Here is a 26,989-nt window from a genome sequence, read left to right as displayed (position 1 = left end):
CTTGGCCCCCTTTCAGGTGCTCAGTGGCCACCTGGGGCTCACAGCTACCACATTGGAAAGCCCAGCTCTCGCTCAAAGAACAACGGCACCTCCATAAGGAAAGCCAGCACCACGATGGCCCACACCAGAGCCCTGGCACAGCTGCCACGCTGTAGGGACACTTGCTAAGCCCTTCCATGAGGCAGGAACCAACCGGCTGTGGTCCCGGCCCCTCAGAGCTTCCAAACCAACAGGAAAAACCACCCAGTGGGGCCCTAAACACATCCAAAGACAGAGTGAGAGAGGGACCAGTGAGGCAGGGGTCTCACCCGGGTGACCCTGCCCCCACGGGACACTGGGTGATGCCTGGGGACATCTGTGGTTGTCACAACCGGGGGCTCAGGGAGGCTGCTCCACACCCCACAACGTCCAGGCCCTGAAATCAGCACTGCTGAGAGGGAGAGACCCCAAATGGGTCCACGATTCTCACAGACACATCAGTCCTGTGAGAGCTGGGGATTTTGCCCGCCCTGCTCACTGGCGTCCCCCAGAGCCTGGCCTGGGCAGACAATAGGAAATCCTTGCTGAGGGGATGGAGGAAATCTTTGGGAGGGTCACCCCGTGCCTGACCAGGCCGGGCAGCCACTGCCCAGGTGACTGTACTGGGAGGTGACACACGCCCGAGGGTGCCGCAGGGGGACACTGGGCAGATTCCAAACGAGGAGGCTTTGAGGGTGGCTGCCTGGGGAAGCCCCCCAGGGGCCAGAGCCGCCGGCCCGGCTCCAGGCGACAGGGGAGAGAGTCACAGAAGCAAGACCCAGTCGTCACGGCGGGGTTGCCCACCCTCACCCTTTGGCCTTCGTTCCCTGGTCCAGGCTCTGCTCCAGCCACTGGAGGGTGCTGGGGCCAGGGTGGGTTTGGGGGTGCAGGTGCTGTGAGCCCGCCAAGGTCACAGAGCCCGTGTTTTGTGCCTCCCTCTTACACCCAACAGACCCACAGAGGTCTGCAAGCAGGGGCAGGGGGTGTGTGGTGTGTGTGCCCAGAACAGGGTGACCATGGGATCCTGGGGGCTGAACCAGAATGTCTCGGAGAACGTGGACGGGTGGTCACGGGTCTCCAAGAGGCCGAGGGGTTGACTGAAGACATCTGGGCGCCCCCTTGCACCCCCTGTACCCCCTCCATCAACATCCCTGCCTGGCTCAAGGCCGGCCCCGCCAGAGACCCTGCGGACTTCAACTGCCCCCTAGTGGCCGCCAGTGGGAACTGCAGCACTCTGGGGAATGTCTCCAGCCCCAGAACCCAAACTCCGGGTCCTCTTTTAGCCCTGGTGTCTGCAGAAATTGAGTGCAGCGGATCAGCGTGCTGTCACCAGGATGGGTGGGTTGCATGGTGACACCCTGGCTTCCCTGGAAAGGCGGCGGCCCGGCCATAGGAGACCCCGCTGCCCGCCCCCGGTGCTGTGGGGAGCTGGATGTGAGGACACCTGCAGATGCTGAGCACGAGGCCTGGCAAACAGGATGCACTCAGAGTGACTATGAGACTAAACAGCAATCAGGAAAAGCCCAGATCCCCCCCTTCCAGGAGCACGTACAGGAGAGTAGGCTTCCTTGGAACAGAAAACCCCCGCAAGGCTGGCGGTGGGCACCCGCTCAGGGTACAATTCTGTCTCCCCCAGCGGCCTGTCACTGGGCACTGCTGAAAGGGAGGCTGGTCCTCCTCTGTGGGGGTGTCCTGGGCACTGCAGGATGTGGACCAGCATCCCTGCCCGCACCCCCTCGATGCCAGGAGCCCCCCAGTCATGACAACCATAGATGTCCCCTGACATGGCCCAGTGTCCCCTGAGTGGGGAGCAGGGGGTCAGAATCATGCCTGCATGAGACCAACTAGCACAGCTGAATTTCAAATGCTGCAAGGATTTAAGGGTAAAATACACGATCCGAACAAAATGCAGGTGAACTGTCTTTTTATAATCTTGACATTTGGAGGAAGGCCACACAAAACACAAAGGAGAACGTGGGTGTGCGCGAGACGTTTCAGACGCCCGATGACAAAACCCACTGTGAGCAAAGTGCAAAGACACGCTCAGAAAAACATTCGCAGTGGACGGCGTACAGACAGAGAAATAGAATTTAAACTTATCACTGGGACTTCCCTGGCGGTCCAGTGGTTAAGACTCTGCACTTCCAATGCAGGGGGCAAGGGCTCGGTCCCCAGTCAGGGAACTGAGATCCCACATGCCGTGTGGCGGGGTAAAAAAAAAAAAATCACTGGGAGAGAAACCCCAACAGAAAGGACGCAGCTGGGCCATTCGCCTTAGAGAAACGGCTGCGCTCACGAAAAGGAGGCCCAGACGCAAGAGCTGAAATCACCTGGGCTTGTCAGCTTGGCCAGGATGTAAAACTGAACTTAGAAGGATAGGGAGACGCACCCTGGGATGGGAAATGGTGCGTTTCTGGAGGTCTTTGCGGCTGAAGGTCAAAATGTAAATGAGGGCTTCCCTGGTGGCGTAGTGGTTAAGAATACGCCTACCAATGCAGGGGACACGGGTTCAAGCCCTGGCCCAGGAAGATCCCACATGCCGCGGAGCAGCTAAGCCCATGCGCCACAACTACTGAGCCTGTGCTCTAGAGCCTGCGAGCCACAACTACTGGGCCCACGTGCCTAGAGCCTGTGCTCCGCAACAAGAGAAGCCACCGCAATGAGGAGCCAGCACACCACAACGAAGAGTAGCCCTCTCTCACAGCAACTAAAGAAAGCCCGTGCACAGCAACCAGGACCCAATGCAGCCAAAAATAAATTAATTAATTAAAAAAAAAAAAAGAGAGTGAATTTCAAGTAGCATAGGAAATGTATAAGCTATGATTTAAAAAAAATGTAAATGAGAACACTCAGACTTAAATTCACAGACAAGGCAAACCTACTTCCAGGAATTTACCCCGAAGGACAACCAAGGATGTAGGAAGTCTGCACAAGGACATCCACCCCAGAATGTAGCAAAATTTAAAAAGAGAGAGAGAAAAAAAGAAAAACAGAAAAAGAAAATGAACACCCCCAAAAAAGCCCACTAATAAGACCAGTTAAATCAATTACAAAATTATTTTTAAAAGAAATAAATTACAATTCAAATGACAATGTCCTACTGTATAGCACAGGGAATATCTTGTGATAAACCATAATGGAAAAGAATATGAAAAGAGAATGTATATATAAGTATAACTGAATCACTTTGCTGTACCGCAGAAATTAACACAACACTGTCAATCAACTACACGTCAATAAATAAATTTTTTTAAATGAAATAAATTATAATTCATCTATAACATCCGGCTTCAGGAAAGAAGATGGAAATCTAGGTTTATGGATGAGGGAAGATGCCCATCAAGGGAATGCGTACATCAAACAGAAAAATCCTATTTCTCCAAAACCCCATGCAAGAGTGTAATTCACAGAGAGACTCGGGAGGACACTCACTGAGGTGTCAGCAGTGGTCCTCGATGGGTGGGGGGTTTGGGGTGACTTACCTCTCCTTTGTCCTTGTCTAAATTCACTTTCTTTTTACAGGAAGTTGGTCAGATGTTAACACTACGGAGAAGGGCTGAGCGGGGCTCGCTCGTCCCGCACGTTGCGCAGACACATACCCCCTGCGCGACCTCGCCTGGCTCCGGGCCGTTCTCCCAACCCCCCTCCGGACGGAGCCCAGGGTTCCAATCTCAGCTTCTGGTCTTTGTCTGCAGGGAAAGCCTCCCTCCCGAGCTGAGCTAAAATATATACTTTTTAACTTTACTGAGGTTCACTTTACACAGCATAAAATTGGCCAGTTTGAAGGACACAACTCAAAGATTCTTTAGTCAGTACACCAAGTTACGAGACCATCCCTACCCCTACCCCACACAGTTCTGGACCCTCCCCTTCGCCCTGGAAGATGCCTGGTGCCCAAGGTACAGTTCTTCCCCATTCCCACCCCAGCCCCTGGTAACCCCGAGTCACCTTTCTGTCCCTACACATTTGCCTTTTCTGGAAATCTCATCTGAATGGAATCATTTAGTGTCTGCCTTCTTGTCTAACATGTTTTCTTTTATACAAACACACACACACACACAGAATGAGAATATACGTTATAAAGATGTCAGATCTCCCTCAAATTTCTTGCTAAACTGAACACAACCTGAATCAAAGATCCATCTGTATATTTGTTAGAAACCGGAAGTTTATTCCAAAGATGGCCTGAAAGAGGAAACTCCACGCAAGTAGCAAAGACTTTGTGACAGAATCAGAGGAGCACGGAGTGTGGTCCCTGCCCGGCAGGGAAACAGGCCTGACAATTACAGTCAACGAATCAGGCAGGCCATGGGGCAACCTCATTCATTCTTATGCTATTTCCTCTTCAAACATCACAAAAGCTACTCAAAGTCCTCTTGGGAACAAGACCAGAAACAAACAAGTGAGTAAGAGTTAAGAGACCAGGACTGAGCTTTATGTTGCTCCTGACTTAATCTTCCTGAGGCCTTCACCACATTTCCCGACGTGCTGTCCCACTGGGGTGGGTGACGGGCTTCAGATATCTGTCGCGCCCCACGACTTAGCTCTGCTCTGGCCGATGGCCATCGACGGGTCACCCTCCAGGCAAACGGGAAATGGAGTGAAGCACCGTAGACCCCAATTAAACCTTCTGAGGAGGAAGCTAAGAGCTGGGAAGCAGGTGGCACTGACGGGCCCGCGCCGCTCTGCGCCCATCCTGGGTGCGCTAGGACCCACCCTGCGGGCCCCACGTCTCCCTGCTCTGTCCCCCTGCTCCGGGAGCCAAGGGCAGAAGACGTTCCCTGTGGCTCCCGTGCCCTCTTGATGGATAAGACGAGCCCTCAGAAACGAGCAGAGCTGGGAAGATGCAGGCGTGCACGGCGAGGACGCCGCCTAGACAGCAAACCCCAACCTCTTAACTCATCCTGGCTCCAAACCGCCAACCAAGGCCTGCGCGAACACTGAACGTGGAGAAAAGAAAAACCGCAGGACACCGACCTGTGCTGGAGGCCTGGCTGTCTTCAGCGCCGAGGTTCAGGAACCCAATGTCCGCTCCCTGGAAGAAAAACGTACCACGTTAGCTGAGCATGATTGGCCCTGAAATACCGGGTGGGCGTTAGCAGTGTCCGCATGGAAGAGTCGTGTGCCTGTGAATAGACATAAAAATTGCTCTGGGAGCCTGGCCTTCTGGTTACTCTGACGGACGTTGAGGACGGCACAGATAGGATGCTTCAAAATGCAGAGAGGGTAAATGTAACAAAGGCAATTTGCCAGAAATATTTGCTAGTGATTTAGAATGTTATCCCTGATGAAGTTTTCACATGTTCCAAAACTGAATTGGATGAAAGGGCTGGATGTTCACATGACCTTTGATAGTTTATAAAAGATGTTCACCTGTAACATTTGACCCCCAAGGTCCCCTGGGAGGAAGGGGAGGGGGCTGAGCCAACCCCCTGACCGAGGGTGCCCCAGAGTGCCCAGCTCACCGGGGGTTTGCCTGAGGCATGTGACCAACTAAATGCAAGGTGGGATCCTGGAGGGGGTCCTGGGGCAGAAAAAAGACATTAGGGAAAACTAGTGAAATCTGAATAAAGAATAGATTGAGGTCGCAGAAATGTACCCACGTCCATCTCTTGGTTGTCACAAACGCACTGCTTATGAATGACGTGACCACTGGGAGAAATTAGGTGATGGGTAGACAGGAACTCTCATTGAAACACCTCTAAAAATCTAAAATTATTCTAAAACGTTTATTTTAAAAAAAACTCAATTAAAAAATTTAGGGAGAGAATTCCCTGGCAGTCCAGTGGTTAGGGCTCCATACTTCCAATGCAGGGGGCACAGGTTCGATCCCTGGTCGGGGAACTAAGATCCCACATGCTTCGCAGCATGGCCAAAAAATAAATAAATAAATAAAATTTAAAAAGTATATAAAAATTTAGGGAATCCTCTTGCACTGTTGGTGGGAATGTAAATTGGTACAACCACTATGGAGAACAGTGTGGAGGTTCCTCAAACAATTAAAAGTAGGGTTGTCATATGATCCAGGAATCCCACTCCTGGGCATTTATCCGAAGAAAACTCTAATTTGAAAAGATACGTGCACCCCAACGTTCATAGCAGCACTATTTACATTAGCCAAGACATGGAAACAACCTACATGTCCATCGACAGATAAATGGATAAAGAAGATGTGGTACATATATACAATGGAATACTACTCAGCCATAAAGAAGAACGAAATAATGCCATCTGCAGCAACATGGATGGACCTAGAGATTATCATACTAAGTGAAGTTAAGTCAGAAAGAGAAAAATACCATATGATGTCACTTATATGTGGAATCTAAAATATGGCACAAATGAACTTATTTACAAAACAGAAAGAGACTCAGATTTTGAAAACAAACTTTCGGTTTGTTTACCAAAGGAGAAAGGTGAGGAGGAGGGATAAATTAGGAGGTTGGGATTAACATACACATACTACTATATATAAAATAGATAACCAACAAGGACCTACTGTATAGCACAGGGAACTCTACTCAATACTCTGTAATAACCTACATGGGAAAAGAATCTGAAAAAGAATAGATACATGTATATGTATAACTGAACCGCTTTGCTGTACACCTGAAACTAACACAACATTGTAAATCATCTATACCCCAATATGAAAATTTAAAGTTAAAAATGATAAAAAAAAAAAAGGGCTTCCCTGGTGGCACAGTGGATAAGAATCTGCCTGCCAATGCAGGGGACACAGGTTCGATCCCTGGTCCAAGAAGATCCCACATGCTGCAGAGCAGCTAAGCCCATGCACCGCAAGTACTGAGCCCACGCTCTAGAGCCTGCGAGCCACAACTACTGAGCCCACATGCCACAACTACTGAAGCCTGCATGCCTAGAGCCCATGCTCCACAACAAGAGAAGCCACCGCAATGAGAAGCCCGCGCACCGCAATGAAGAGTAGCCCCCGCTCGCTGCAACTAGAGAAAGCCCACGTGCAGCAACAAAGACCCAACACAGCCAAAAATAAATAAAAATTTTAAACTTTAAAAAATGATTAAAAAATAAAAATTTAAATGCTGGTTCCCTTTCTCTGAGTTGAGGCTAATTTGTTGCCAATCAAAGGCCAGGATGGAGAACCGACATCCCCACCGTCACCTGCAGGTGGCGCTGTGGCATCAGGAACGCCCTCTGGGCTCCGGGAGCGGCTAGAATCTCCTCCAGCAGCAGGATCTGCTCTACCGGCCCGCCGCTTAGGATTGGAACTGCTCTGGCCACTGAGGCCAGAGGGGCGCCCTGGAGAGCGCGGAGGGCTGGGCAGCAGTGGACCGCAGGGGTGAGAGATGCGAAGGCCAGAGCAACATGCCCACAGGCCTGGAAGCCGAGACTCGCCTCAACGTTGCAGGGACCGTCTATGCCTCCGATCCTTCAACTTTTTGTTTTTTGAACCAATGAAAGACTCAGGACAAGTTGGAAACTAGTACAGAGGGGTCCCGGGCGCCCTTCACCCGGCCCCCCAATGGCGGCTCCTTACGCAACTAGGGGACATTAGCCAAACCTGCAGACGGTGACTGATAAACTAGGCACCTTTCTTTTTAGTCTTACTGAGATATAATTCTCATGCCACACAATTTGCGTAAAGTGGACAATTCAGTGGTCTTTCTGTACATTCACAAAGTTGTGTGACCATCACCGCAACCAATATTTGAACATTCTCATCCCTCCAAGAGGAGACCCCGTCCCCATCAGCAGTCACCCCCCTCCCCCTCCCCAGCCCCTGACAAGTATGAATCCGCTCTCTGTGTCTGTGGATCTGCCTGTCCTGGACATTTCCCATCAATGGAATCACACCCTGTGTGTCCTTCTGTGTCTGGCTTCTCTCACTGAACATCATGTTCTCGGGGTCCATCCACGTTGCAGCGAGTGTCGGGGCTTCACCCCTTTTCAGGGCTGAGTGATGTTCCCGTGTGTGGAGGGGCACAGTGGGTGCATCCATCGTCCGCCGATGGACGTTCGGGCTGTTTCCACTTCTGGCTACTGTGAATCACGCTGCTGTGAACATGGGCAGCTTATGAATCATCGTTGAGATGGTGTCTCTCCCTCTGCTCTCACATCTACCATCTGCAAATCTCCCCACGCCCCAGCCCTCTAACGCCCGCTGCAGGCTGTACTCTAGTCCTTGGAGCTGGACTTGGGCAGTGAGGGGACCACCACAGAGCCTCCACCCCGGCTGTGCTCAGTCCAGACTGGCTTAGACCGGAGCAGAGAAGGGCGAGGACAAAACTCGTGCCCACAGGAACACGTCCCCAGGGCTCACAGACAGCAGGCTGCAAGGCGCACCAGCTGGCGCCAGGCTGTCCCTGTGATCTTCATTGACAAAGATGCTAGGCTTTCACTTTCCCATCAGGGTGAACCCCGAGCCCCCCCTGAGGGGCCAGCAGTGCATCGAGGAGGCGAGGCCCTCAGGAGGACCTGCTATGGAATCCGCAGAGCTGGCGGCAAAATAAGAACGTGGGACCCCTTACTCAAAAATTATTACAAATTTCAGGACGGTGACAGCAGAGCCCTGGGGTGCAGACAGGGTTGCATGAAGCCGGGCCTGCCGACCCCCCGCACACCCTGCCCTCAGAACTGCCGACGAGGCAGGGTCGGTAAATCTCAGACACAGACAACGAAAACGCCAGGTGCAAGGTGCCCAGCGCTGTGAGGGAGAAATAAATCACTGGAGGGAAGCAGACAGAACTTACAAGGGTGGTAATCAGGACCCTGCGTGGAGAGGACATTCGCCCACTCTTGTCATGGGCAGGACTTTTTTTCTTTTTTTTTTGGCTGTGCCGCCCGGCTTGCAAAATCTTAGTTCCCCAACCATGGATCGAACGTGCGCCCCCGGCAGTGGAAGCACGAATCCTAACCCCTGGACCGTCGGAAGCCCCTGGGCAGCACTTCTTATGACCTGTGAGCCCCACCTCATCCACACGCTTTCCTTTTCTTTTCCTTTTTTAAAAATTGAGACAGAATTCACCTACTATAAAATTCACCCTTTTAAAGTGTCCAGTTCAGACTTCCCTGATGGCGCAGTGGTTAAGAATCCTCCTGCCAATGCAGGAGACACGGGTTCGAGCCCTGGTCCGGGAAGATCCCACATGCCGCCGAGCAACTAAGCCCGTGCACCACAGCTACTGAGCCTGCACTCTAGAGCCTGCGAGCCACACTACTGAAGCCTGTGCACCTAGAGCCCGTGCTCTGCAACAAGAGAAGCCACTGCAATGAGAAGCCCGTGCACCGCAACGAAGGGTAGCCCCCGCTCGCCGCAACTAGAGAAAGCCTGTGCGCAGCAACGAAGACCCAATGCAGCCAAAAATAAATAAATAAATAAATTTATAAATAAATAAAGTGTCCAGTTCAGTGGCTTTTAGGAGATTCACAGGGTTGTGCCATCATCGCACTAATCCCGGGACACTGTCATCCCCCCTGAAGACACCTGGTGCCCATCAGCATCACATGGTTCAAAGCTGAGTCTCCCCCGAGAAAGGCGAGATCCCAGACTGCAGGAATAGCATGTGCTCTGCTCACCACGGCAGCTCACACTGCTGTCACCGCCGGCCCACAGGAGGTGCTCGCTAGTTCTGGGGATTCTGCACAATCCAGTCGGTGCCAAGGACACAGACTGGAGAGCCCTGTGGATCTGGGGTGAGCGGGCCAGCCCCACACAGCTGGGTGGTGTTAGGCGAGGCCCACTCCTGTCATCAAGTTCCATGAGACTGTGACCTGCATTTTTTTGTAATTCTTTTTGCTTTAATTGAAGTATACTTGATTTACAATATCATGTTAGTTTTCAGGTACACAGCATAGTACATACATACTGTGATTCAGTTATACATACACACACACATATATTCTTTTTCAGATTCTTTCCCCTTATAGGTTATTACAAAATATTGAGTTCCCTGTGCTATACAGTAGGTCCTTGTTGGTTATTTATTTTATACATAGTAAGTAGTGTGTATATGTCAATCCCAACTTCCTAATTTATCCTTTCCCCCACCCACCTTTCCTCTTTGGTAACCATAAGTTTTGGAAATAAGTTCATCTGCATCCTTTTTTTTTTTTAGATTCCACATATGTGATATCACATGATACTTGTCTTTCTCTGTCTGGCTTATTTCACTTAGTATGATAATCTCTAGGTTCATCCATGTTGTTACATACTGCATTATTTCATTGTTTTTTATGACTGAGTAATATTCCATTGTGTATATGTACCACATCCTCTTTCTCAATTCCTCTGTCCACGGATATTTAGGCTGCTTCCATGTCTTGGCTATTGTAAATAGTACTGCTATGAACACTGGGGTGCATCTGTCTTTTTGAATAATGGTTTTCTCTGGATATATTCCCAGAAGTGGGATTGCTGGATCATATGGTAACTCTATTTTTAGTTGTTTAAGGAACCTCCATACTGTTCTCCATAGTGGCTGCACCAACTTACATTCCCACCAACAGTGTAGGAGGGTTCCCTTTTCTCCACACCCCCTCCAGTATTTATTGTTTGTAGATTTTTTGAGGATGGCCATTCTGACTGGTGTGAGGTGATTCCTCATTGTAGTCTTGATTTGCATTTCTCTAATAATTAGCGACTTTGAGCATCTTTTCATATGTCTTTTGGCCATCAACCTCCATCTTGCTAGCAGACTGTCACCTTCTCAGCGTGCACGCTCTGGTGAAGCAATCGGCTGTGTCAGAGAGGCCCACGTGGCAGGGGACTGAGGGTGGCCTCCAGCACAGCCAAAGAACCAAGGCCCCACAGGAGCTGAATCCTGCCTACAACCATACGAACTTGGAAGCAGCAACTTCTCCAGTTGAGCCTTCCTATGAGACCCCAGCCCCGGCCGACACCTTGACTGTAACCAGTGAGAGAGAGGCCCTGAACAGAGGACCCAGCTAAACCAAACCCAGATTCCTGACCCACGGAAACTGTGAGATAACAAAAGTGTGTTGTCAAGCCACTAAGTTTGTAGTGATTTGTTACACAGCACTAGCTAACTAATACAATAGGAGACTATTTAAATAGATCATACAGCAGAATAATAGTTTCTGAACACATACGTGCCAGTCTCTGTGCTGAGTTTTATATATATATACACACACATATATATATATATATATCCACTCATTTATATATATATATATATATATATATATATATATATATATATGCTCATTTAATTATCCTAACAAATATTATAATTCACTTCTTATGAAGGAAGAAATGGAGTCACAGAGGAAGAAAGTAAGTTGCTCAAGGTCACGTGTGAGCACAACCAGGCCTTAAAGGCAGGTCGGACAGACCCCAGGCATGAATTCCTAATCATTTCCCAATACTGGACAGGCGGATGAGAAATATTAGATAAAGGTGAAATGATAAACAAGAGCAGGGGTTGCCAAGCTCTGGCCCATGGGCCAAATCCAGCCCACTGCTTGCTTTTGTAAATAAAGTTTTATTGGCACACAGCCACTCCTCTTCATTTCTGGATCGTCTGAGTCTGCTTCTGTGCTACAACCGCAGAATTGGGTAGTTGCCACAGAGAGTGCGAGGCCTGCAAAGCCAAATATACACACTCTGGACTTTACAGAATGAGTTTGACAACCCCTGAACCAGAGTTAGATTCCAGAGGGCTCTGCAGGCCAGGAACAGAGAAATCCTAAAGTTTCTGAGCAGAGAGAAACACTGCAAAAACCACGGTGGTGCATCTCATGTCCTGGAATCCTCCAGCGGGGAGGTCCCAAACGTGAAGCAGTGTCACACTAACTGATTAATCGTCATCTTCAAAGTTACAACATAATAGCGCTCGTAATAAAAAGAGAAACGAGGAGAAGGCACACGCAGCTTCAAGGCAAAGTCCTAGTTGGTTCTGAGTCACGACTTTGGCGTTTCACGTCTTGCTTCAGAAGGACTTCCCTGCAACTAAGGAGCCTGCCTGCCGCAATTAAGACCTGGTGCAACCAAATAAATAAATAAATATTTTTTTAAAAAAGGACCTCCCTAATTCCCCAAATTTTCCTTTTAAAAGTCTTTCATTTTGGAATAATTGTGGATTTAGAGAAAAGTTGTGAAGCTAGTACAGAGCGTTCCCAAACACCCCCACTCGGCTTCCCTCATGTTAACACCTTAGAGCAGAGGTCGGCCAAACTTTCCATAAAGGACCAGATGTTCACTATTCAGGATCTGTCAGCTCCAGGCTCTCTGCTGCATATTCCTGTGTGTTCGTTTCAACCCTTTAAAAATGTAAAAGGCAAAAAAAAAAAAAAAAAAAATGTAAAAGGCACTTAGCTCCTAAGCTGTATAAAAATAGGCCAAGGATAAACAGTATGCTGCATCCATATAGTGGAATATTATTCAGCCTTGTAAAGGAAGAAGATTCTGACACCTGCTGCAACACGGATGAACCTTGAGGACATGATGCTCAAGGAGCCAGACAGAGAAGGACAAATACTGCCTGATTCCACTCACCTGAGGTCCCCAGAGGAGTCACATCCATAGAGATAGGAAGTAGATGGTGGGGACCAGGGGCTGGGGAGTCAGTGTTTCATGGGGACAGAGCTTCAGTTTGGGAAGATGAGAAAGTTCTGGAGATGGATGGTGGGGATGGCTGCGCGACAGTGTGAATGTGCTTAATGCCACTGAGCTGTGCACTTAAAAATGGTGAAGATGGTAAATTTTATATTATGTATATTTTACAGAATAAAAATTAATTAATTACAATTTAAATAGCTAATTAATACAATTTTTAAAACAGGCCAGTGTAGGCTGGATTTGACCCCCAGGCTCATTTGCCAACCTCTGATGTCCATCACCACCGTACACGTTTGTCACCACCAAGAAGCCAACATTGGTACATTACTACCAACTCCACACTTTATCGAGATGTCACTGGTTTCTCCACAAATGTCCCTCTCCGGTCCCAGAATTCCATCCAGATTCCACAGTGCATTTAGGCACCTCCCTTTTCTTGAACTGAGTTCTCTCTGGAGCCTCGTTTTAGGAAAATCTAGAGCCTCCGGGCCACTCTGCAAGAAAGGTCAAATGAAGGAGGGGTGGCAAGGAGGAAAGCTGGCAGTCGCCGCTCGGGGCCTGGTGTGCACACACTGCCCTAGGGATGTCGCGTTGGGTCACGGGAGCAGCACATCAGGTGCCAGGCGGGACCAGCACCAACACCGGCCATGTGGCCGCCCCGGAGCTCGGGAGACCTCACAGCCAGGAAGCGGCCACTGCAGCACGTCTCTCCCGCTAATCTCCGGGTGCATGGACGCGAGCTTCCCGTTCTCCGGGCACAGTCCCAGCAGTGGAACCTCGGGGTCATTTGGCAAGTCCACACTGGACTTTCTGAGGAACTGCTGGACTGTTCTCCAAAGTGGCTGCTCCATTTTTCCTTCTCGCCCCTTCTCGGCCAGGTACTCAAAAATCATAGTATTGCTTTTATTTAATTATTTCTTTGTTTGTTTAAAATCTTTATTTTATTATTTTATTTTTATGACTTATTTTTAATTCTTATCTCATTATTTTATTATTTAAAAATTATTTTTATCTTCTTTCATTATGTATTATTTTTATTATTTAAAAACGTTCGTAGCAGCACTATACACAGTAGCCAAAACATGGAAACAACCTAAATGTCCGTCAACAGATGAATGGATAAAGAAGATGTGGTGTATATATACAATGGAATACTATTCAGCCATAAAAAAGAATGAGGGACTTCCCTGGTGGTCCAGTGGTTAAGAATCTGTCTTCCAATGCAGGGGATGCAGGTTCGATCCCTGGTCTGGGAACTAAGATCCCACCGGCCATGGGGCAACTAAGCCCGTGTGCCGCAACTACAGAGCCCACGCACTCTGGAGCCTGCACAGCACAACTAGAAAGAAGCCTGCATGCCACAACTAAGACCCGATGCAGGTAAAAATAAATACATAAATATTTTAAAAATAAGAAAGAAATAATGCCATTTGCAGCAACATGGATGCAACTAGAGATTTTCATACTAAGGGAAGTAAGTCAGACAAAGACAAATATTATATGATATCACTTACATAAAATATGATACAAATGAACATATTTACAAAACAGAAACAGACTCACAGACAGAAACAAACTTATGGTTACCAAAGGGGATGGGGGGTGGTGGAGAGATAACTTAGCAGTATGGAATTAGCAGATACTACTACATATAAAATAGATACACAAGGACCGACTGTATAGCACAGGGAACTATATTCAGTATCTTGTAATAAAGTACAATGGAAAAGAATCTGAAGCTGTACACCTGAAACTAGCACAATATTGTAAATCAACTATAGTTTAATAAGTAAAATTTTTAAAAAAAAGAACAACAGTAGTATTTGGTATGTGTGAAGAACATATCTACAAAAGTGTGATTTCTGTTCACTGCACAGATTCCATGGTATAGCCTGGTGATTTTCTGTCTTTACAAACTGTTCCCTGATCTGGCAAAGAAAATTGCCTCGACATGAATAAATAAGTATTCGTTCATTAGCTGTGCTTAATTAACACAAATAAGACTGATGAACCCCCCCAAAATTATTTTTATCTTCTTTCATAATTATTCATTATTTTATTTTTTTCCTTATTCTATTCATTTTATCGGAATAATTCATTATTATTTCATTATTACTACTTCATTTTCTGATTATTATTGTGTGTATGGGTCTGGCCTGTCTAGTCTTGGAAGGTCAGGTAATGAACCATCGGGCAATTCTGACCGAGTGGAGGGTAGGAACTAGGAACCCTCTCCGTTTTCGTAGCGGACGGAGCTCTCTGATTTGAAGAGGTTTGTACCCGATGTGGGGTGGGTTCCTGCTTGAACACCCAGGAGACCGATGCCGACAGGGACCTCCACCCATCCAAGGTCATATGGGTGTGGCAGCCCCACCTCTCGTGTGGGGTGTTCCAGGAAAATGCTTTTTCTTTCCTTTTTTTAATTGTTGTTTTTCACTTCACACCTAATGCAATAGGAGCTGGAGACCAACACCTGCGCTTCTTAATTCCCGATTCGCTGAGCCCGAGGGGCCCTCAAGCATCTCAGCAGGACCCAGATGGAAAAGCACAGGACCTTTCGCAACGCGGCCGCAGGGAGGTGCACTGGTGTGACCGCCTCATAGGCCAGACGTTCATCCCCATCTCAGGGGCCTTAACTTATCCCCATCTGCAGAGTCGCTTTTACCACATAAGGTGACACATTCACAGGTTCTGGGGATCGGGACACGGATGTCTTTGGGGGTCCATTATTCTGCCGACTGCACACTGTAACACCCGACGATGTAAGTGAATCTAGCCCTAGAACATTACATTTAAAAGCAGGTCCCCAGGACTTCCCTGGTGGCGCAGTGGTTAAGAATCCGCCTGCCAATGCAGGGGACAAGGGTTCGATACCTGGCCCGGAAAGATCCCACATGCCGCAGAGCAACTAAGCCCGTGCGCCACAACTACTGAGCCTGCGCTCTAGAGCCCGCGAGCCACAACTACTGAAGCGCGCCCGCCTAGAGCCCGTGTTCCACAACAAGAGAAGCCACTCCAACAAGAAGCCAGTGCGCTGCAACAAAGAGTAGCCCTGCTCACCGCAACTAGAGAAAGCCCACGTGCAGCAACAAAGACCCAACGCAGCCAAACATTTTAAAAATAAATAAAATAAGTAAATTTATAAACAAAAAATTAAAAAAATAAATAAAAGTACTCTAAAAAGCGGCCTATTAAAAGAGGGACAAATTAGGAGGGTTATACCGAGAACCAGGAACTCTGATAAGAGAAAGAAAGAAAAGGAGGGAGGGAGGAGGGAGCCCATCATAGCGCAGATGACGGCTCTGCGCTCACGCTTGACCAGCCGATTCATCAGGCTGTTGTGGACAGGACCCAGACACAAGCTGGGTCAATCCCGGCCAAATGGATTTTCTACGTTTCCCCCAAAGCCCCTGCCAGTATCATAACAAGATCATGCCATCAGGATCAAGACTTTCTGGCCACTCCAGCCCGGATTAACCTACTCCGGAGCCATCCCCAGGCCCAGGGACCATTGAGGCCCCACGAGCGGATCAGACAAGAGCCCTAATAGAATCACGCCCTGGGATTACTCCCAAATCCCACTTGGCCGATGGAAAGCATATTCTGGCCAGTGCTGAGCTGATTTCTGCAAGATCGCACCGGGCAGCAGGCAACCTCTTTCCTTCTCTCGTTGCGCGGGCCAGACTCCGCGCCATCAGCCTGACTCTCACCCGTTCCCATCACCACTCCCTGCCTGGGAGATTCAGCCCCTTCCACCTCCTGGCGTGAAGCTTTCGGCGAGGCTCCTCTTCCTCCCTCAGCTCCACACTGCATGGAACGCAGAGATGGGACCATAGAAACTTGCCCTCCACCCACCCTGTTGCTGTCGTCAAAGCTTTGTAGGGAGGAGGGTGAAAGCGGCTGAAATAAGTGGACAAAAGGCATCCCAAGTAGGGTTCCAGGAATTGCAACTCCACCCAGATTGCCCTGGGAATGGACTGTGCCCCTAATTCCTGATAAAATCACAATCTCAGTCACTCCATAGAGCATCTCTCTGTGGTGGCAGGTGGTGTGCCCTTTTTTTTTTTAGTTTTTTAGGGACATTGGGCAACTAATGTTCCCATCCTGACTGATTTCCAGAGCTACATTCACCTGCTGTGGCAGCGTCTCCAATGCCCCCAGCCTCCTGAGATTCATGGCCTTCCTGCAGTCTCCTCCCGCTTGGTATCAGGGTCTTCGTGACCAATTCCACGTGACAGCTGTGATAGCAGGTCACTTCTGAGATCAGTCATAAAAGACGTGTGGCTTCTGTCTGCTCTCAGGGAGCCGGCCACCATGTAGTGAGGAGGCTCAAGCAGCACCATGGGGGCCCATGTGGACAGGAGCCATGTGAAGGGCCATCCTGGAAGCAGCTTCTCTGGCCCCGTCGAGCCTTCAGATAAGGCAGCCCCGGCTGACGTGTGCTTTACAGACTCCTGAGGGACCCCGAGCCAGAACCACCAGGTTAAGCTGTTTCCAAGTTCCTGACCCATACAAACTGTGAGAGAGTAAATGTTGGTTGTTTAAGTTTTTAGGGCATTTGTTACACAGCAAGAGATGACTGATACACCTGCCATCTGGGCTGATTCACCAGACAGCTCCATGTATATTTTTTTCAACCAGTACGATTTTCTAACAGCAAGCAACTAACAGCATTGGATTTTTCATTTTCTTGTTTTCCCATTTATAGACCTGATCATCTGGGGGGACACAAGAGACGAACGGGACACAGTCAATTCAACGAGGGGAGAGCAGTAGAAGAACTGGGACAAGAAAAGGAAGCCTTTGGGGTCTCACAGATTATCAAGAAATACCAGTAGCTGGTTCTGAGACTGAACAAATCCAATGCCTTGATCGGCTTCCCTCTAAAGCATGGTCTTGCCCTCGGCCCTCCTGACATGGGGGCCTGTCGTTCTGTGGGGGGCCGTCCTGGGCACTGTGGGGTGTGGAGCAGCACCCCTGGTCCCCACCCACTCATGCCAGGAGCCCCTCCACCAGTTGTGACAAGCACAGATGTCCCAGGCATGACCCAGTGTCCCCTGGGAGGCGAGATGCCCCTCTGCTCTGGCATGCCCCTCATGGGCAGGAATGGCAGGGACCCAGCACCTGGCGACAGGCAGACCCCCCAGGCCCAGGCCCCTTCTGGGAACCGAGTGGGTGGGCCCGGGAGGCCTGAGCCCCCTTCCCTTCCCACAGCGACATCCCACCAGCGTGTGGCAGGCTCACCTTGCCTCACTGGAGGCTCGATATAGACATGCACTGCAGTTATCACCCCAGCCTTCACTCATCACCACAGCAACCATCTAAATGTGTCACCCTGAGGAGCTCTGATTGCATGACGTGGGAGGAGAAGCCTGGGGGGTGGGGGATGGCAGCCTGAGCCTTGCCACCTGAGCTCCTGAGCCCCGGCAGACTCGCGGGGAGGCACCCGGGGCGGACACGCTGCTCCAAAGCCACGGGACTGAACAGATCAGGGGCCAGCACACCCCAATCAGACGGGACAAAAGGTCCTGGCATGCTTGACCCAGGGGCTAAAGGTCTCTGGGGGCTCAGCAGAAAGGGGGGAAGGAGGCTGCTGCCCTCAGCTCTGTGTCCTGGTGCCTTAGAGACTCCCAACCCTCCTCCGTGTAACACAAGGTGGGGTCTCCCTGCTTTTTACCGTCTGACCCCTGGGGGTTGATTCTGCTTCTTGATGTGAGCAAGGATCAGACTCAATATTTTCCCAAATAATTAGTACAGGCTCTCCCCCATCAGCCCTGCTGACACTGGGCGGGTCCTCCTCTGTGCGGGGCCGTCCTGGGTGCTGTGGGGGTAGAGCAGCATCCCTGCCCCCAGCCACTCGAGGCCCAGGGCACCACCAGTGTGACAACCACAGACGTCCCCAGACCTCTCCCAGTGTCCCCAGGGGGACAGGATCACCCCACTGTGCTAGGCAGCAATCATCAGATCCCCCCCCCCACCTGGCGCTGTACCGTATGGGGGAACGGGCGACTGCTTTGGGAAGAGGACCAATTTCCGACAAAAAAAACAAAAACAAAAAACCATGTACACACAGATTTCGCTTTCCACTCAAAATTAAAATAGCTTCACTCAGTCCCCCGGAACGGGGTGGGTGGGGACAGATAGTCCTGCATCTGAGAGGGAGCATGGGCGGCGTTCAGTCCCACCTGCATGACTGACTAAGGCCCGCCCGTGCCTCAGTTTCCAAATCTGTGACATGGCAATGACGTCAGCACCCCACACCTGAGCAGGTTGGCTTTTTCAGATTAAATAAGTGAACATCTATCAAATGCAGAAATCAGTGCCTGGCATATTGTTGATAGCGTATAACTTCTTTATTAGTAGGACTTCTTCATAACATTAGAACATCTATTAACTGCTTTGTTGGCAAGGCCAGGGCTCAGCAAAGTGTTTCTGTGAAGGGCCAGTGGCAAATACTTTTGGCCACTGTCGCTACTACTGGACTTGGCCAGTCATCGACCAGTGGGTGAGGCTCTGTGCCGACAAACATTTACAAACCCAGGTGGCTTGGATCCGGCCCAGAGGCTGTAGCCTGCGACCCCCAGACTGGACGATGGTCTATGAGGAGATGGCACCACTGCTCACACGGAGGCACCGCTGCAGAGGGAAACTAGATCCCAGGTCCTAACCAGAAGGACCCCGCTGCCCCTCACCATCACCCAGCAAGATCACCCCAGGCCATCTGCAACACGAAACCTCACCGCCACAGAGGCGTCGTTTCTCTTAGAGTCAGAGAAGGGGCTGTTGCTTTCCCATCACCTTGAAAAACATCCATGGGCCGACTTCTGGTAGCAAATACCTCCTGTTTATCAACCTTGGCTACAAAAGGCATCCAAAATATCTCGACTTGGTGAGCAAAATATTTTCTTATCATTCTAGATAGGGCAGTTTACTGTCTGCAAAATCGCCACCGGTAACGGCCCCAAGTAATACTTCCCTAGAGGGAGAAATGGCTCCTGGGGACAGAGAGTCTGAGAAAACCTCTAGAAGATGTGACAACTCAGTGTCCTGTGGATGCTGCATGTGTCCTGGGGCAGAAAAGGGGCATCAGGGGAAAATTTAAGAAATCCAAATGAAGTATGGACTTTAGTTAATAATGACATATCAGTATTGGTTTCTTAATTGGGACAAATGTACCAGATTTGATGTAAGATGTTAAGAACAGGGGGACTGGTTGTGGGGGGGCGGGTACGTGGGAACTCTCTGTACTGTCTCCCCAATTCTCCTGTGAATCTAGAACTAGTCTGAAATGAAAAGTTCATTTAAGAAGAAAAAGGAAAGAAGGGAGTGATGACAATTAGCTACTTATGTTCAAGAAGGCTTTGAAATGTGACTAAGGGAACATTAAGTTCCTGTGACAGCATCCAATAATGACAGGGTTATATAAAGCCCAGAAAAGAAAAGACGCTAAGAACAGGATATGCCAATCAGCAGGGGAGGTTTGCTCCCAGGAAAGGAGTGAGAAGGGGGAGAAAAGACAGGTGGCTGAGTGGCTCCTGCGACAGCCATGGTGGACCCCGGCGCAGGGGCTGCTTCACAGGAGGAATCTTCTGGAACATCCCAGGCGGATCCGGGCAACGTGGCGCATGCACTTGGAAGGCCATGGCGCCCAGGCGGTGCTGGAGCGAGGCCTGCTGAGTGTGCAGCCAGCGCCTGGGCCTGGGGGAGGGCAGTGGTTTTATGGATGGAGAGTTCTAGAATATGAGGGTGAAGCCGTAGTCCAAAGAAAGCCAGACAGACAGCTAATATGACTCGGCATCGTGGTCTTTGCAAGTTGACTTATTGGTCACTTTTATCTACATCAGGGTTTCTTCCTCTCGGCCTTGCAGACATTCAAGGCCGGGTCATTCCCTGTCAGGGGCGTCCTGGGTGCTGCGGGGTGTGGAGCAGCCTCCCTGGCCCCCAACCCCTTGATGCCAGGATCACCCCAAGTCGTGACAACCACAGATGTCCCCAGACAATGTCCCCTGGGGCAGGACATCCCAGATGAGAATCACTGACCTACAATAGCTAACAATCTACACACGGGTCCATAGGAGTGTAATCATTCTCACTCTCCAGATGGGGAAACTGAGGCTCCGAGAGGCAATAAAGCCAACCTTAGGCCACCAAGTTGGGAGGAAGCCTCGGAAGATGGGCGGTGCTGATCTATCAGCGCGTGGGCCAAATCCTGCCCACCCCTTGTGTTTGTAAATAAAGTTTTGTTGAAACACAGCCACACCCATTCACTTATACATCGCCTATGACATTCGCTCCTACAAAGGACCAGCTGGCCCGTAAAGCTGAAAATATTTACCCCCTGGCCCTTCATAGTGTTTATTGGCTCTGCACAAAGATCCTCTCTCACCGCCTCAAGGCCCTACAGGGTTCTCTTCTCAGACTAAGTGTTCACCGAAGGTTCTGTTGGAGGCATGAAGACAGCAGAGGAAGCCTCCCTGGAAGTGAAAGGAGTTCGGGCTGGTTCCGCCTGGCTCTGGCCAAGGAGGCCTGCCCCACGATCTATCTGCTCCTCGGCCAGAAGCGGGTCTGCCCACTCCCCGACTGCCAGCCCCGCCCCAGCCCGGCCCCAGGGAGCGCGTGTCATCGTAGGTGTGCGGGACTGTCGGGGTGATTGGCGGCTGGCAGCCCGCCAGCCTGTCTGCCTTTGAGGCTGCGGTGCGTGGGCTGCGCTGTCACCTCAACCTCGCTCTCACGTGGGATGGAGCCAGGCTTCTGCTCTGTGCTCTGGTGTTGGCGGGAACCACGTCTCCCTGACCCTGCAAGGTCAGCCCTGCAGCCTCTGGAGGGCAGAACGTGCTAGGCAAGGACGGGCACAGCTGCCCCAGCTCATCTTCCCGGAGCCCCAGCTGCCTCGGTGCAGCTCTGGTCCCGGTGCTGAGACCCACAGAATACGCTTTCATCTGAAGGTCACCTTTGGCCAGGCTTTCTCCTCATCAGCACTGCGGTCACTTTCTGGGGTGAAGCAGCATCCCTGACCCCACCCCATCGACGGCAGGAGCACCCCCAGTCGTGACCACCACAGATGTCCCCAGATGTCATCCAGTGTCCCCTGGGGGCAGAATCACCCGGAGTGAGACCCCCTGGGTTAGGGATTCCACGGACCCCCAGGAAGCTGTGCGTCCCGTGACCATGTGACCTCTGAGGTCTGGGATGCTGCACACATTTAAATACACTCCTGAGTGGGAGGGAGAGGAGGTGACTCACAGACAGTGGGGGTGACCCTGGCTTACACCATCTGACCATCGGGGATTTATTCTGGTGTCTAGTTTGAGCTAGGGACCTAACTCAATTGTTTTTCCAAATAACTAACACAGGATTTCTCCCCTTTGGCACTGTGGACATTTGGGGTCAGACCGTTCTCTGTGGGGCCGTCCTGGGCACTGTGGGGTGTGGAGCAGCCTCCCTGCCCCACACACTCAATGCCAGGAGCTCCTGGTCATGACAACCACTGATGTCCTCAGACATGGCCCAGTGGCAAATATGGAAACCACTTGCTCCGTTGAAAGTAACTCCTTGGCAGTAAGCGCTGGACTCTACCCGTCACTCAGAGACCAAACTAGGGAGGCAGAGATGAGGTGAAAGCAAAAGTCAGGCTGCAGCAATCCGGGCACTTCCGGATGTTCCATACCTGACAAGTTCCAAATATGTGGTTTGCTGGGGGGTTCTGTTTTGGTTTTCCAAACCTTGTTTACTTCATGACCTGACCCTCACCAACTGTATTCATTTCCTGGGGTTGGCCGCAACAAATAACCACAGGTGGGGCAGCTTCAAACCACAGAAATGTATCCTCTCTCAGTGCTGGAGGCCAGAAGCCCGAGATCGAGGTGTCCACAGGGCTGCTTCCCTCGGAGGCTGTGAGGGAGGAAGTGTTTCCTGCTCTCTCCCGGCTTTCGGGGCCGCCGGTGATTCTTAAAGAATTCTTGAAGTTCTTGACCTGTAGACACATCAGCCCAATCTCTGCCTCTGTCATACATGGCCTTCTTCTCTGTGTGTCTGAGTCTTCATGTGGCCTTCTTGTAGGGACACCATCCATTGGATGTAGGACCCACCGAAATCTGTATAACTCTTTCTTTTTTTTTAGTACACTTTTTTTTTTTTTTTTTGGCTGCACCAGCCTATGGGGTCTTAGTTCCCCAACCAGAGATCAAACCCGTGCCCCCTGCATTGGAAGGTGAAGTCTTAACCACTGGACCACCAGGGAAGTCCCCCAGCATGACTCATTTTAACTAGTTAATCTGCAGAGACCCTAATTCCAAATGAGGCCTGATGCCCAGGTACCAGGGGTTGGGACTGGAACATATCTTTTGGGGGGAACACAGTTCAGCCCACAGCACCACCTCTGTGGCCTTCCCTCCTGCTCTCCCAGCCTCACCCCACGCCCCAGCTCTCCTGACCCCCACGTATGCCGGCCCCCGAGCCGCGTCCTTCGCGCCGATCAGAAAGTGCTCCCGCGTAACCGGTTCGGCATCCGCCACGCTCCCCTGACTCCCCGCCGTCTCCTGGAGGGCTGTGTGCTGGGAAGCAGCTCGCCCGAGAACATTCGCCCTCGAGGCCCGAGGAGGCGGCGCACTGAGCTCCGTGCCCGTCCCGCGGTCACGAGTTTGAGGCAGGCGGGCGGGTGATGGCGATGTGGCTCCCTGGAGACACGACACCTGGCTTGTTGGCAGGGGCACTGCTCCCGGCCCAGCTGCCACCACGTGGGAAGTGGCCCGATGACCTCAGCTCCTCCAAGTGTCCTGAGAAGCTGGGAGGGTTGTTGTTTTTGTTTTTAATCGTAAAAGTTCCCGATTTGGGCCGCGTCACGCCCGGTATGCGGGATCTTAGTTCCCCAACCGGGGATCGAAGCGTGGAGTCTTAACCACTGGGCCATCAGGGAAGCCCCCCAACTTGTACTTTAAAGACTGCTCTGGGCTTCCCTGGTGGCGCAGTGGTTGACAGTCTGCCTGCCAATGCAGGGGACACGGGTTCGAGCCCTGGTCTGGGAAGATCCCACATGCCGCGGAGCAACTAGGCCCGTGAGCTACAACTACTGAGCCTGCGCGTCTGGAGCCTGTGCTCCGCAACAAGAGAGGCTGCGATAGTGAGAGGCCCGCGCACCGCGATGAAGAGTGGCCTCCGCTTGCCGCAACTAGAGAAAGCCCTCGCACAGAAACGAAGACCCAGCACGGCCAAAAATAAATAAATAAATAAAATTTAAAAAAAAAAAAAAAGCAAGGAACATGACTTTAAAAAAATAAAGACTGCTCTGTGGAGATGAAATCCGTGTGGATTTCGGCTCCGGAAATATAACTCCAAGAGGTGGCAGTGTTGTCATTGGCAGTCAATGCACAGGTAACCCCATCTGCTGTCACTCACATTAGGAGCCTATGCGCCCTAAGACACAGGCACCATACAGAACATCTCCGCATATAACTTACTGGGCATTGGCCACGGCTTTCTAGAAAAGCAAACCTGAAGCTTTCAGCTGAGCTTTTGGCCCCAGGAATTAGCTTTTAATTATAAGGAAAGCAACTAGGCACTGTTTCCTCTGCCATTTTTATTTAACATTCTATCACTGCATTTTCTCACATCACTAAGTATTCTTTGAAAACATAGTTTTTCATGGCTGCCCATGATATATTAACATTGAGTTAATATATCATAATTGATTAACTAATTTCCTTACTATTGGCCACTTAGACTGTTCCCATTTTTTGCTTTATAAATAATGCTGCTGAGAGCATCTTTATGCCCATCTAATTACTTTAATTATCTCTAATTACTGATGTATTTCTTAATATATATTTTTAGAGATGGCATTAAGGGATCAGACACCGTTACATATTTTTAAGGTTCCCGGAAACACACTACTAAATTATTGTTGAGAAAGATTATGCCATCATATACTATCCTTCTGTCCACACCCTCATCAACACGGGTATTACTTTTATTAATAGTCACCATTTTAGGGGAATTCCCTGGTGGTCCAGTGGTTAGGACCCCCGCTTCCACTGCAGGGGACATGGGTTTGATCCCTGGTTGGGGAACTAAAATCCCACATGCCGCCAGGTGCGACCAAAAAAAAAAAAGAAAAAAAAAAAATTCACCATTTTAAAGGTGAAAAATAGAGTCTTCTTGGTTTTTTTTTAATAAATTTTTTACTTTGGAATGATTTTAGATTTGCAGAAGAGTTACAAAGATAATACAGATATCTCCTGTTTATCCTTCACCCAGCTTCCCCTAATGTTAACTCACATAACCAGGGTGCATTTGTCATACATTAACGTTGCTATGTTACTATTAACCAAGCTCCACGGTTTATTCAGATTTCACTAGTTTTCCCACTAATGGCCCTCTCCTATGTGTCATCCTTACATCTCCATTTTGCTGGAGAAGATGGAGGTTCAGAGAAGTTAAGTGACTTACCAAAGTCACAGAGCTGCTGAGTGGCACAGCCTGGATGCAACCCACACCTGAAGGACTCCAAATCCAGGAGTACTCCAAGCATGCCTCCCGCCCTCTCATCCCATCCTAAGTCACCCTTGAAACAAGCAAAGGCTGGTCTCTAATTCTCCATTAACACATGAGGTGATCCAAGGCAAGTAGCTGGGTGATTAACCACCATGAAAGAACTAAGTAGGCATCCTTCTCTTCAAACAGCCACCTTGAGAAACTATTTCCAAGCAATATGCCATCTCATGACATTTCTGGATGCATCCTCAGGAATCACTTTCAGAGACAAAGCAAAGATCTTATACCGAAGAAATACAGTCCTGTGACTTGGCAATAATAGTATCTCCCATTCAAGCAAAATCAACCCTGTTCCTGTTGGGCCGTCCACCTTACTCACCACTGAGTGACCTTTGGCTGGGTGGAGGGCACTCTAAGATGGTCCCCCAGCCACCCCCAACTCCTGGTCCCCGTGCCTGTATCACTGCCCTCCTGCTGAGTGTGAGCGGGACCTGTGACTTGCTTCTAACCGCTAGAATACGGCATTGGCTGGGGACGTCATTTCCGTGACTATCTTGTGTGAGAATGTAACTTCCACCTTGCTAGCAGACTCTCTCCTTTGCTGCTGTGATGAACAGGTTTCCATGCTGGGGAGGCCCACCGGCCAACAGCCAAAAAACCGAGAACAGCCTCCAGCCAACAGCCAACAAGAAACTAAGCCATGCCAACAGCCACCTGAGTGAGCTTGGAAGCAATCCTTCTCCAGTTGAGATAAGACGGCAGCCCAGGCTGACAATCTGACTGCAGCCTGAGAGACCCTGAGCAGAAGACCCAGCTAAGCTGCACCTGGATTCCTGACCCACGGAAACGGAAACTGTGAGACAATAAATGTGTGTTGTTTCAAGCCACTAAGTTTGTGGTGACTTGTTATGCGGCATTAGCAGGCTAATATGGACTGTTTCCAAATTCAAATCTACCCTCTAAAGATGAAAATCTGAAATGTATTTGAAACATACAAATTTGTACATTTGAAATATACAAAAGCAGTGCAGCCTGCTCTTGAAGGCAATCACATCCATGCAATGTTCCAAGGACAAGGTCTCCCAAGGTGACTGTTGGAAGATGGAGAGGACACCTGCTTCGATGCGAAATCTGGGGGTGGTGAATTATCCTTAGCTGACAATCATAACCAGATTTTCACACTCAATAGCATATACTACATCAGGCAGTTTTTCTGCATTATCAGGTTTGAAAGCTGTGCTGTTGTGTGTCACCAAAAATAAAAACTGATTCAGAAAACAATGCTATATGTTATATATATGTATATATATCGTACTACTTTTCTTAAAACAGAACTGCCAGAACACCTCCCCCTCTGGCTGAGACCAGAATAGATAAAAGTCCAGATTTTTACACACTTGGGACTGCCAATGTTTTAACACATGGAACATTCTATGGGGTTGCAAACTGCTTTATATTCTTCAAATATATCCTGACTGTGCCAACCACCCTGACAGTTGGTCATATTCATAAATGAATTGAAACAGATCACATTCTTGGAGACAGATGCACGGTGGAAGGGTCTCTCCGCCACAGAGGGGGCCTCATTAAACCCCCGGACCATCACAGGAAACAGGAGTCTGGCTTTTATGAGACATCCAGGCTCAAGGAATACTGGAAGGGAGAATGCCATGGCCAAGTTCAGTGTTATCCATTGAAAACCCGTGACTGCAAAGACCAGGAAATGCTGGCCAGCAAGGAGAGAAAGAGGTCACTCGCTCGGAGGTAGAAAGGCAGGGAACATTATTTACCAAACCAGGCTGGTGAGAGACCGCAAGTCTCAGCTTGCGTGGCCCCTCTCCTGAGGACAGCTCTGAAGGACAGTCATGACCTAAGCTGGTTCATATGTGGGCTTTGCCCCACAGAGAACAGCTGGGAGACAGT

The 26,989-nt window shown here is 49.8% G+C and overlaps 1 protein-coding gene across 1 annotated transcript in view; it reads right to left on the bottom strand.

The window, feature by feature from the left end:
• The window catches only part of GNG7 (G protein subunit gamma 7), a 151,139-nt gene that overhangs the window by 98,463 nt on the left and 25,687 nt on the right, over positions 1 to 26,989 (bottom strand). Inside the window, exon 2 of the mRNA XM_082456053.1 lies at positions 4,996 to 5,053. The gene's annotated coding sequence lies outside the window, so the exon portion shown is untranslated. The remainder of the gene's footprint in view (positions 1 to 4,995; positions 5,054 to 26,989) is intronic.

Source organism: Balaenoptera physalus, assembly GCF_965194825.1.
Source record: "Balaenoptera physalus genome assembly, chromosome: 3".
Lineage (NCBI taxonomy): Eukaryota > Metazoa > Chordata > Mammalia > Artiodactyla > Balaenopteridae > Balaenoptera > Balaenoptera physalus.
The sequence above is the reverse complement of the archived record's forward strand: the minus strand, read 5'-3'. Positions and strand labels throughout refer to the sequence as shown.